This window comes from Callospermophilus lateralis, chromosome 2 (assembly GCF_048772815.1).
Source record: "Callospermophilus lateralis isolate mCalLat2 chromosome 2, mCalLat2.hap1, whole genome shotgun sequence".
Classification (NCBI taxonomy): domain Eukaryota; kingdom Metazoa; phylum Chordata; class Mammalia; order Rodentia; family Sciuridae; genus Callospermophilus; species Callospermophilus lateralis.
The window spans coordinates 158,548,243-158,560,469 of NC_135306.1; positions in this window are offsets into that span (position 1 = coordinate 158,548,243).

Here is a 12,227-nt window from a genome sequence, read left to right on the forward strand (position 1 = left end):
CATCAAAAATACGGAAGAAGTATCAACAGTAACATGCAAATATTTTAATTTTCCAAATTCTGGCAAGTGTGTGACGTCCATCTGCCAAATATGGTTAGGTATCAGTCCTCTAGGACTGACTCCAAGATTAACTTGTGGTAAAAAGGTCACACAATTTTGACATTGTTTTATTATATGTCTGGCTTGTTCTTTAGTTATTTTAAAACACTTTTGTAAAGTATTAGCATTGACATGGAACCTTTTATGAAAATTTATAGCTTCTTCTATTGTGGAGAAAATATGTATGTCATGTGTAGATTTATCTGCTAATTCATTGCTCAAACTAAGGGCTCCAGGCAATCCTGTATGTGACCTGATATGTCCTATAAAGAATGGATCTTTTCTGTCCCAGATTAGACTTTGTATAGTGGAAAACAAAGAGAAAACAGTAGAAGAAGGGGAAATCCTACCAGCATCTTCAAGGGATACTATAGCATTAACTACATACTGACTATCAGAAAATAAATTAAATACAGAATCTTTAAACATCACAAAAGCTTGTAATACTGCATTAACTCTACCTTTTGAGCTGATTGTTTGGGTACTAAAAATGTAAAAGTTTGATCAGGGGTAACTACTGATGCTGTACCATTATTTGACCCATCAGTGAATATATTTGGAGCATTCATGATAGGGTTTTGTGTTTTTTTTTTTGTCATCTTTGGAAAAACTACAGGATGCTTAGACCAAAAAGACAGCAAAGGATTAGATGGTAAGTGATTATCAAATGAAACATTAGATTTACACATGATTGTTGCCCAAGTATTTAACTCATTAGCTAACTCATCAATTTGATCCATAGTATATGGAGTAATAATTTTATTGGGAGAAATCCCAAACACTCCCTTTGCTGCTTTTATTCCTTTGAGTATTAATTGTCCTACAGCCTCAGGATACCTAGTAAGAATAGTGTTGGGAGAATAAGATAGATGTATCCACAATAATGGACCTTCTTGCCAAAATACTCCTGTAGGAATATTTTTTGTTGGTAGTACAATAAATAATAAAGGCAAACTTATATCAATTCTATCCTAATGCATATTTTCCATATATGTTTCAATGATTTTTAATGCCTTTCTTGCTTCAGGCGTTAACATGCGGGGTGAATTTGGATCTGATGGACCTTTTAGGATATCAAATAAAGGTCCTAGCTCTCCTGTAGGTATGCCTAGATAAGGCCTTATCCAATTTATGTCTCCCAATAACTTTTGAAAGTCGTTAATTGATTTGAGTTGATCTACTTGTATTTGAATTTTTGGTGGAAGGACCATGGTTGAGGATAATAGAACTCCTAAATAATTAATTGGAAGATTTAATTGTACTTTATCTATTGCTATCTCTAGATTATAACTTTTTAATAAATTTGTAAGTGTGGCATAACATTCCAGCAATATGTTTTTATCTTTATGTGCCATAATACATCATCCATATAGTGAAATATTTGTAGTTCAGGATTTTGATTTCTAAGTGGCTGGATTGCTTTGTTAACATAAATTTGACACATAGTTGGACTATTAGCCATCCCTTGAGGGAGTACTTTCCATTCATATCTCTGATCAGGACCTTCATGATTTAGTGCAGGGATAGTAAATGCAAAATGTGGATTATCCTCAGGATGAATTGGAATTGAAAAAAAAACAATCTTTAATATCTATAGCTAAAATACACCAGGTTTTTGGTAAAGCAGACAATTGGGGAATCCCTGATTGAGCAGGTCCCATAATAACCATCTCATTATTAATGGCTCTTAAATCTTGCAATAATCTCCATTTACCAGATTTCTTTTTAATGACAAAAATGGGAGTATTATGGGGAGATACAGAAGGTTGTATATGTCCCTCCGCTAATTGTTGTTTGACCAGGTCATGGGCTACTTGTATCTTTTCTTTAGTCAGGGGCCACTGAGGAACCCACAGTGGTCTCTCTGATTTTCAAGTAATTTTGATTGTCTCAGTGGCCCTTTCTGAAAACCCAATCCATGTCTATTTATTTCTTGATCTATTTAATTGGTGCTGTCATACCTTGTTCTTGTTCTCTTAATCTTTTTTCTTTCCTAAAGCCTTGTCTAGCCCTAGTAGTGGGCGTGTTAGGACTGATGTTATTTGTTAATATCAAACCTAATTGATCTAGGACATCTCATCCCCATAAATTTATAGGAAGATGATCCAATACATAGGGCTGTTTAGTTCTTTCACATCCTTCAGGATCCTTCCAATCTAATACCATTGCACTTCTATGGGGATTAGTCGCCACTCCTAGGCCTCGAAGCGTTTGAGTGGCTTGTTTTGGCCATTCTTGATGAGATATGATGCTAAGGTCAGCACCTGTGTCCAGTAGCCCATTAAATTCATGTCCTTGAATATTTAGTTTTAGCATGGGGCGAGAATCTAAATTTAAAGAAAACATAGCCCAATCTACACCTGTGGAGCCTAGTCCCCTGGTACCTCTTTCTACAGTATGACTGGAAAATTTATCATGTAGGCTGGGTACTATTAATAACTGTGCTATTCTATCTCCTGGTGAAATTACTGATATACCTCTTGGAGAACTAGCTATAAATTTTATTTCACCTTCATAATCGGGAACAATTACCCCGGGACTTATCACAAGTCCTTTTAGAGTAGAAGAACTGCGTCCCAATAATAAGCCTACTATTCCTTGGGGAAGAGGTCCTTTTACCCCTGTGGGAATGATTTGAACTCCCATCTCTGGAGTTAGTACTGCTCTGGCAGAGGCGCAGATGTCCAACCCTGCGCTCCCTCTAGTTTGTCTGATGAGGGATTTAATGGATAATGTGTCCTGGGCACTACCTTGATGGTGCTGCTGGGTCCTCCATTGCCCCATATATTTGTGGGGTTTTTTTATTTTATTTTTTTAAATTTTTATTGTTGGTTGTTCAAAACATTACATAGTTCTTGATATATCATATTTCACACTTTGATTCAAGTGGGTTATGAACTCCCATTTTTACCCCGTATACAGATTGCAGACTCACATCAGTTACATATCCATTGATTTGCATATTGCCATACTAGTGTCTGTTGTATTCTGCTGCCTTTCCTATCCTCTACTATCCCACCTCCCCTCCCCTCCCTTCCCCTCTTCTCTCTCTACCCCCTCTACTGTAATTCATTTCTCCCCCTTGTATTATTTTTCCCTTTCCCCTTACTTCCTCTTGTATGTAATTTTGTATAACCCTGAGGGTCTCCTTCCATTTCCATGCAATTTCCCTTCTCTCTCCCTTTCCTTCCCACCTCTCATCCCTGTTTAATGTTAATCTTCTTCTCATGCTCTTCGTCCCTACTCTGTTCTTAGTTACTCTCCTTATATCAAAGAAGACATTTGGCATTTGTTTTTTAGGGATTGGCTAGCTTCACTTAGCATAATCTGCTCTAATGCCATCCATTTCCCTGCAGATTCTATGATTCTGTCATTTTTTAATGCAGAGTAATACTCCATTGTGTATAAATGCCACATTTTTTTTTATCCGTTCGTCTATTGAAGGGCATCTAGGTTGGTTCCACAGTCTTGCTATTGTGAATTGTGCTGCTATGAACATCGATGTAGCAGTGTCCCTGTAGCATGCTCTTTTTAGGTCTTTAGGGAATAGACCTAGAAGGGGAATATCTGGGTCAAATGGTGGTTCCATTCTGAGCTTTCCAAGAAATCTCCATACTGCTTTCCAAATTGGCTGCACCAATTTGCAGTCCCACCAGCAATGTACAAGTGTACCCTTTTCCCCACATTCTCGCCAGCACTTGTTGTTGTTTGACTTCCTAATGGCTGCCAATCTTACTGGAGTGAGATGGTATCTTAGGGTGGTTTTGATTTGCATTTCTCTGACCCCTAGAGATGGTGAGCATTTTTTCATGTACTTGTTGATTGATTGTATGTCCTCCTCTGAGAAGTGTCTGTTCAGGTCCTTGGCCCATTTGTTGATTGGGTTATTTGTTATCTTATTGTCTAATTTTTTGAGTTCTTTGTATACTCTGGATATTAGGGCTCTATCTGAAGTGTGAGGAGTAAAGATTTGTTCCCAGGATGTAGGCTCCCTATTTACCTCTCTTATTGTTTCTCTTGCTGAGAAAAAACTTTTTAGTTTGAGTAAGTCCCATTTGTTGATTCTAGTTATTAACTCTTGTGCTATGGGTGACCTATTGAGGAATTTGGAGCCCGACCCCACAGTATGTAGATCGTAGCCAACTTTTTCTTCTATCAGATGCATGTCTCTGATTTGATATCAAGCTCCTTGATCTATTTTGAGTTAACTTTTGTGCATGGCGAGAGAAAGGGATTCAGTTTCATTTTGTTGCATATGGATTTCCAGTTTTCTCAGCACCATTTGTTGACGATGCTATCCTTCCTCCATTGCATGCTTTTAGTCCCTTTATCAAATATAAGATAGTTGTAATTTTGTGGATTGGTTTCTGTGTCCTCTATTCTGTACCATTGATCCACCCGCCTGTTTTGGTACCAGTCCCATGCTGTTTTTGTTACTATGGCTCTGTAGTATAGTTTGAAGTCTGGTATCGCTATACCACCTGATTCACACTTCCTGCTTAGCATTGTTTTTGCTATTCTGGGACTTTTATTTTTCCATATGAATTTCATGATTGCTTTCTCTATTTCTACAAGAAATGCCCTTGGGATTTTGATTGGCATTGCATTAAACCTATAGAGAACTTTTGGTAATATCGCCATTTTGATGATGTTAGTTCTGCCTATCCATGAACAGGGTATATTTTTCCATCTTCTAAGATCTTCTATTTCTCTCTTTAGGGTTCTGTAGTTTTCATTGTATAAGTCTTTCACCTCTTTTGTTAGGTTGATTCCCAAGTATTTTATTTTTTTTGAGGATATTGTGAATAGAGTGGTTGTCCTCATTTCCATTTCAGAGGATTTGTCGCTGATATACAGAAATGCCTTTGATTTATGCGTGTTGATTTTATATCCTGCCACTTTGCTGAATTCATTTATTAGCTCTAATAGTTTCTTTGTAGACCCTTTTGGGTCTGCTAGGTATAGAATCATATCATCTGCAAATAGTGATAATTTAAGTTCTTCCTTTCCTATTTTTAGGCCTTTAATTTCTTTCGTCTAATTGCTCTGACCAGTGTTTCGAGAACTATGTTGAACAGAAGTGGTGAGAGAGGGCATCCCTGTCTTGTTCCAGATTTTAGAGGGAATGCCTTCAATTTTTCTCCATTCAGAATGATGCTAGCCTGAGGCTTAGCATAGATTGCTTTTACAATATTGAAGTATATTCCTGTTATCCCTAGTTTTTCTAGAGTTTTAAACATAAAGGGATGCTGTACTTTGTCGAATGCTTTTTCTGCATCTATCGAGATGATCATATGGTTCTTATTTTTAAGTCTATTGATGTGGTGAATAACATTTATTGATTTCCGTATATTGAACAAGCCTTGCATCCCAGGGATGAATCCTACTTGATCATGGTGCACAATTTTTTTGATATGTTTTTGTATTCGATTTGCCAGAATTTTATTGAGGATTTTTGCATCTAGGTTCATTAGAGATATTGGTCTGTAGTTTTCTTTCTTTGAAGTGTCTTTGTCTGGTTTAGGAATCAGGGTGATGTTGGCCTCGTAGAATGAATTTGGAAGTTCTCCCTCTTTTTCTATTTCCTGAAATAGCTTGAAAAATATTGGTATTAGTTCCTCTTTAAAGGTTTTGTAAAACTCTGCTGTATACCCATCCGGTCCTGGGCTTTTCTTAGTTGGTAGTCTTTTGATGGTTTCTTCTATTTCCTCAATTGATATTGGTCTGTTTAGGTTGTCTATATCCTCCTGACTCAATCTGGGCAGATCATATGACTTAAGAAATTTATCGATGCCTTCACTATCTTCTATTTTATTGGAGTATAAGGATTCAAAATAATTTCTGATTATCTTCTGCATTTCTGAAGTGTCTGTTGTGATATTGCCTTTTTCATCCCGTATGCTAGTAATTTGAGTTCTCTCTCTTCTTCTCTTCATTAGCGTGGCTAAGGGTCTGTCGATATTATTTTTTTCAAAGAACCAACTTTTAGTTTTGTCAATTTTTTCAATTGTTTCTTTTGTTTCGATTTCATTAATTTCAGCTCTGATTTTAACTATTTCTTGCCTTCTACTTCTTTTGCTGTTGTTTTGCTCTTCTTTTTATAGGATTTTGAGATGAAGTATGAGATCATTTATTTGTTGGTTTTTTCTTTTTTTAAAGAATGAACTCCAAGCAATGAATTTTCCTCTTAGAACTGCTTTCAATGTGTCCCATATATTCTGATATGTTGTGTCTGTGTTTTCATTTATCTCTAAGAATTTTTTAATTTCCTCCTTGATGTCTTCTATAACCCATTGATCATTCAGTAACCTATTGTTCATTCTCCAAGTGATGCATGATTTTTCCTTCCTTCTTTTATCGTTGATTTTCAGTTTCATTCCATTATGATCAGATAAGCTGCATGGTATTATCTCTACTCCTTTATATTGTCTAAGAGTTGCCCTGTGACATAATATATGATCTATTTTTGAGAAGGATCCATGTGCTGCTGAGAAAAAAGTGTAACTGCTTGATGTTGGGTGGTATATTCTATATATGTCAATTAAGTCTAGGTTATTAATTGTGTTATCGAGTTCTATAGTTTCCTTATTCAACTTTTGTTTGGAAGATCTGTCCAGTGGTGAGAGAGGTGTGTTGAAGTCTCCCATGATAATTGTATGGTGGTCTATTAGACTCTTGAACTTGAGAAGAGTTTGTTTGATGAACATAGCTGCACCATTGTTTGGGGCATATATATTTATGATTGTTATGTCTTGTTGGTGTATGGTTCCCTTGAGCAGTATGTAGTGTCCCTCTTTATCCCTTTTGATTAACTTTGGCTTGAAATCTATTTTATTTGATATGAGTATGGACACTCCTACTTGTTTCCAAAGTCCATATGAGTGATATGATTTTTCCCAAACTTTCACCTTCATATTTGAGGTTTTGGGCCCCGGAGCATTGGGCCCTCCAGTCCATTTTTTGGCAATGGAACCTGATGCCTTTCTCCATGATATCATGGGTAAACACTTGGCCCTTGTCCGTTTTTTAATAACGGAATACCCTCTATGGTGGTTTGAGAACGGCATTCATTAGCCCAATGTCTTCCTCTACGGCATCGTGGGCAAATACCCAGTATTCTATTCCTTTGATACCTAGCTTTGTTAAACCCTCCTCCTATGGGGCAACTCCTTTTAAAATGTCCTCTTTGATCACAATTGTAGCATGTTTTTGGCCTGGCATCTAAAGCCTGTTGTACTGCTGCTAAGACTTGCCCTTGTTCATTAATGTCTCTACATAATTTAATATATGTGTTTAAATCTTCATGTCTCCATGGTCTAATGACCTCTCTGCAGCAACGATTTGCTTGGTCATAAGCCAGTTGTTTTATAAATGGAATTGCCTGTTCTGTATCTCCAAATATTCTAGAAGCTGTTTGAATAAGCCTATCTACAAATTCAGTGTAAGGTTCGTTAGTTCCTTGTATTACCTTAGATAATTGTCCTTGTAAATCTCCATGCCCCTGTAAAGTTTTCCATGCCCTAACCGCATCTACAGCAATTTGTGCGTATACACCAGGATCATATTCAATTTGTTGCCGTTGACCTCATAAGGTCCCTTTCCTAACAACATTTCTAGATTTCTTTGAGGGTAACCGGCTGCCACATTTCGCCTAGCTGTCTCCGTGCAAAATTCCTCATTGGCAACCTTCCATAACAAATATTGTCCTCCATTTAGCACAGATCGACACATGTTAGCCCAATCTGCTGGTGTCATGTCCAAGTTGGTAATAGATTCGACCATACTTATGGGGAAGGGTGCTTGCGGACCATAGGTTGTTACAGCTTCCTTTAATTGCTTCACTGTTTTGAAATCTAAAGCACAGTGAATTCGTTGCCCTCAAGTACAGGGCATGCTAATCTTTGGGGTCCTGCCTCAGGATTCCATCCATCAACTAAGGGAGTTGAGGGCCGCTCAGCTGTATATGGAGCTGTTGGTAGAATTACGTCCTCTGGTGATAGAACGGAGTTAGTAGCAGCCTCCTGTTGTAATTCCCCACCTGATGGTTGTTTTTCCTCTAAGCTTTCTTTCTTCAAATTTTCCTCTGTCTGACTAGCTCGAGAGACCTTCTCTTTTGCTTGACCTAACATGTTTTCTACCATGGTCTGGACCTCTAACAATTTACTTAACAGTCTTTCGGTTTGTTTTTTACTAGTTTCTAATCTACTATAAAGGTAACGCAACCCAATAAGATAGCATAAAACAAAACTGAAACAGAATGAAACAAAAACGGAACAAAGAATAGTTGTATCAATTTTCTCTTTCTCAGGGCCGAACAACTTCAAACCTTGAGCCAACCATTTTTCCCAGTTTGCCTGAGAAAATTCTAGGGATAGGCAGCTTGAAACAAAAACAAAATAAATCAAAACAAGAACACATTGTTTTTTGAAATGGTCACCCATTCTGTCGCCTTCCCTCAGGGGCGAGCAATTTTACTCACCTCCAAGCTTCAGGCATTCCCCGCACGGGCCACCAATTGCCGCAGTCTGGCTGGGCACAAAATCACGAGCCACTCAAGAAGGAACAAACTTTATTTTTTGAAACTGCCGCCAATGCCCGGGAAGATTTCCGATCGACCCACGCCGCCATCCTCCCGGATCCCAAGAGCAAGTTCCTCCCCCAGAATTCCCTTCTACTGCACTTCCCCAACCAATGGGAACTCTCCAGGAGTCCCGCAGCAGGCCAAAGTGAACAACAGGAGTCCAATATCCATATGAATGTAAATCTTTTTTTTTTTTATTAATATTTATTTTTTAGTTTTCGGCGGACACAACATCTTTGTTTGTATGTGGTGCTGAGGATCGAACCTGGGCCCCATGCATAGGCACGCGGGCGCACTACCGCTTGAGCCACATCCCTAGCCCCGAATGTAAATCTTAACATAATCATATCATCTCAATGGCTAGCTGGTGTCACCTTTCAACCAAAAATGCCATGCATCATATTACTTGGCTGTGGCTCTTAGCACTGCCTAGCATGTGTGAGGCACTAAGTTTGATCCTTAGCACCATATAAAAATAAACTAATAAAATAAAGGCATTCTGTTCATTAAAAAAATGGCTCTTAAATTTTCCAACCTAGACATGACCTACATTACACTTCTACTTGCATTTCAGTGATCAAATCCAGTTTCATAACATTCCTAAAATAAAGGGTATGAGGTAGAGCAATCTATCCATTCTCTTAGAAGGGGAAGAGCACTAGAAATACTGGAAGGAAGAGTTACTATATGCCCCTCTTCTACTTGTAGGATCTTCTCTTCATCTTTGGTGTTCTGCAGTTTCAATACACTATGCCTGTTTCTTTTTCTTTTTTCCTAAGTTAGTATATTTTTTTCTTTATCTTATCTCTATAAACTCATATCATTCATCACTTATAGACAATTCTCAACCATTACCTCTTCAAATGTTCCTCTCCTTGATTCGCCATTCTGTCTAAATCAATGTTAAAAGGTAATCTGTTCACCCTCCATATCTCTTAACCTCTCTTTATATTTTACGTTCCTTATCAAGACTCTCACCTGCAGTTTGTTATTCCTTATGACTCTCACTTATATTGGTTTATTTGTATGTGTCATTTTTGTTGAGAATTCATATTTTATTGAAATTAGTATGTGTGAAACCTAAGAGTTGTAATACTTTCTGCCTGAAAGGACTTGCATTCATCTCTACCAAGAACATCAATTCTGAGATGATTATTTTCCTTCAGGGTTGTGACTTAATGCAGCAATCTCAGGTTCATCATGATTGAAGCTATGTGACCAGTAGCATAACCAACTTCCTGTCTAGAGGAATGGGCAGAGGAAAAGGACCTGGAAGATAAGCCATTTCACATAAAATGTCCTACAATAAAATACATCATTGCTTCTCACAATCAATTAGCTAGAACTTATGCAAAAGACAATATCTAGTTGTAGAGGAGGCTGGGAAAGGTGAGGATAGGGGTTATTGCTAAAATAAAGAAAATAATAGACACTAGCAACAATTAGCAGGCTCTGCTACAACAGGAAAACTGTCTCCAGGGACTGGTTACAAGCTCTTTTTTACCACATCATATTCCATGCAAGGCCTTCAGGAGTCATGTCTGTAGGATAGAGTCCTCCCTACTGCATAGCTCCAGGGCCCATAAGGAGGTTCTTCACAGAGACTAGGCCTTCTTCCTCTAGGAGGCCCTACAACACACATCAAAGATGAGAATGCATCCATAGCCTGTAGTGAGTGTAGTTCTTATTGCAAATTTTTGAAATGTTTATAATTTTGCTTTTTAAATTATTTGGTAAGGAGTGATTCATTTAATTTATGTTGGGCTAAGGTTTCTTAAAAATGAATGGATTTAAAATAATGCTGCAAGTTATAGACATTTAATTAACATTTTTATGCATGTTTTACCTTTTTTGGGGGGCAGATATTAGGGATTGAACTCAGGGCCACTCGACCACTGAGCCACATCCCCAGTACTACTTTGTATTTTATTTAGAGACAGGGTCTCAGTTGCTTAGCACCTCGATTTTGCTGAGGCTTTTGCTCTAGATCCTCCTGCTTCAACTTCCTGAGCCACTGGATTACAGGCGTATACCACTGTGCCCAGCTGTTTTACCATTTTTAATTGTAATGTTTTTCAGTACTTATTTTTGTAGGCCCTTGAAAGTTCCCATTCCCTGGATTCTATGCCTAAACTGCCTAGTGGATAGGATAATCCAAGGCCAGGTATGAAGGATCATGCTGCAGACCAACTTCCAGGTAGAACTCTCTGGGGAATGGATTCAGCTAGCAGCTTGCTATAAAATCTGAGGACTGAGGAGTAGACAGATTCTGGGGTCCTGGGGATGCAGAGAATGACTAGTACTAATAAATTTAATAAGGATAAAACATAGCAGAAAGTTGAGTACTGGGGCCAACCTGGGAATAGGTGGGGAGGGTCTTATCTCAAGATTTAAAACTGATGATCATCCTTTAAATACAAACTTCCTTGGCCTGTCTGATACCACATGTGGCTGCTGAGATGGGGAGCATGAGAGGAATATGTTAAGGGGACCTGAAGATGGCTAGTGTATTGGGGGACACTGAGACATCTAAGTGGGGGTACCCAATGAACTATAGTACCATGTGTGGATCTGGAGTGCAGAAGAGTGAGTCCATGACTTTCATCAGGTTTTTCAAGACAACTAAACATTGTCATGTTTAGTTGTAAGTAATAGAAACTAATTACAACTTATATAGTGAATTTATTAAAAGGTAGTTCATTGAATCACTAGGAGGACTGGAGGATTAAGATCAGCACTACGCAGCCAGGAACAATTCTTGAAATCATGGGTAGAATCGGTCTGCTGAAAGAAATATCACTGCCATCAGACACCAGGTGCTTCAACTTGTGCTGCTGCACCTGCTGACATGGAAACCCCACCTCCCCACAACCATGACTGCCATCAGAGAGAAGTCTCTGTGCTTTTTGTTGAGTTGTTTTAAATCACTACCACTAGACCTGTACCCTGGCTTCAAGGCATACTGGGAAATCAAGGTTCTAGTATATTTAACTTCTTTAGTAAGGAGTAAGCTATGCATCCAAGACTCCTGAGGTAGGGAATTCATTAAATATAGAAAAGGGGTTCAGATTTCATGCAGTCCTAACAAATATTCCTTATATTCATTACAAATTGTCACTCCACTCTCTGAAAATCATTAGAAATCTCTAGTACAGAGTGAGCAGACAGAATAGCAAGGGATACAAAACATCACCATACAAAGGACCTTCTTGAAGTATTCAGCACCTGGGCATGGTAGGCATTCCTAAGATGTCATTTCCCTAACTCCACCCCAGACTTGTTGCCTGCATTTTGAGGAACAGGCTGTGTTCATTCAATAAGAAGCAGAGAGCTTCATTCTTCCCTCAGAGAAAGGCTTCCCCCCCTTTCTTAATGATGTTGGGAGTCAGGATCAAAAAGGCCATGCAACAGGTTCCACAAGCTTTACTGAAAAACACTCTGGGACACAATTGCTGGTAAAGAAAAGTGCTATTTTTATTTGATATTGAATGTGTAGGTACTTTTAAAATGTTACACTTCCCCTTACAATATTTCTCCCTCATGCCCC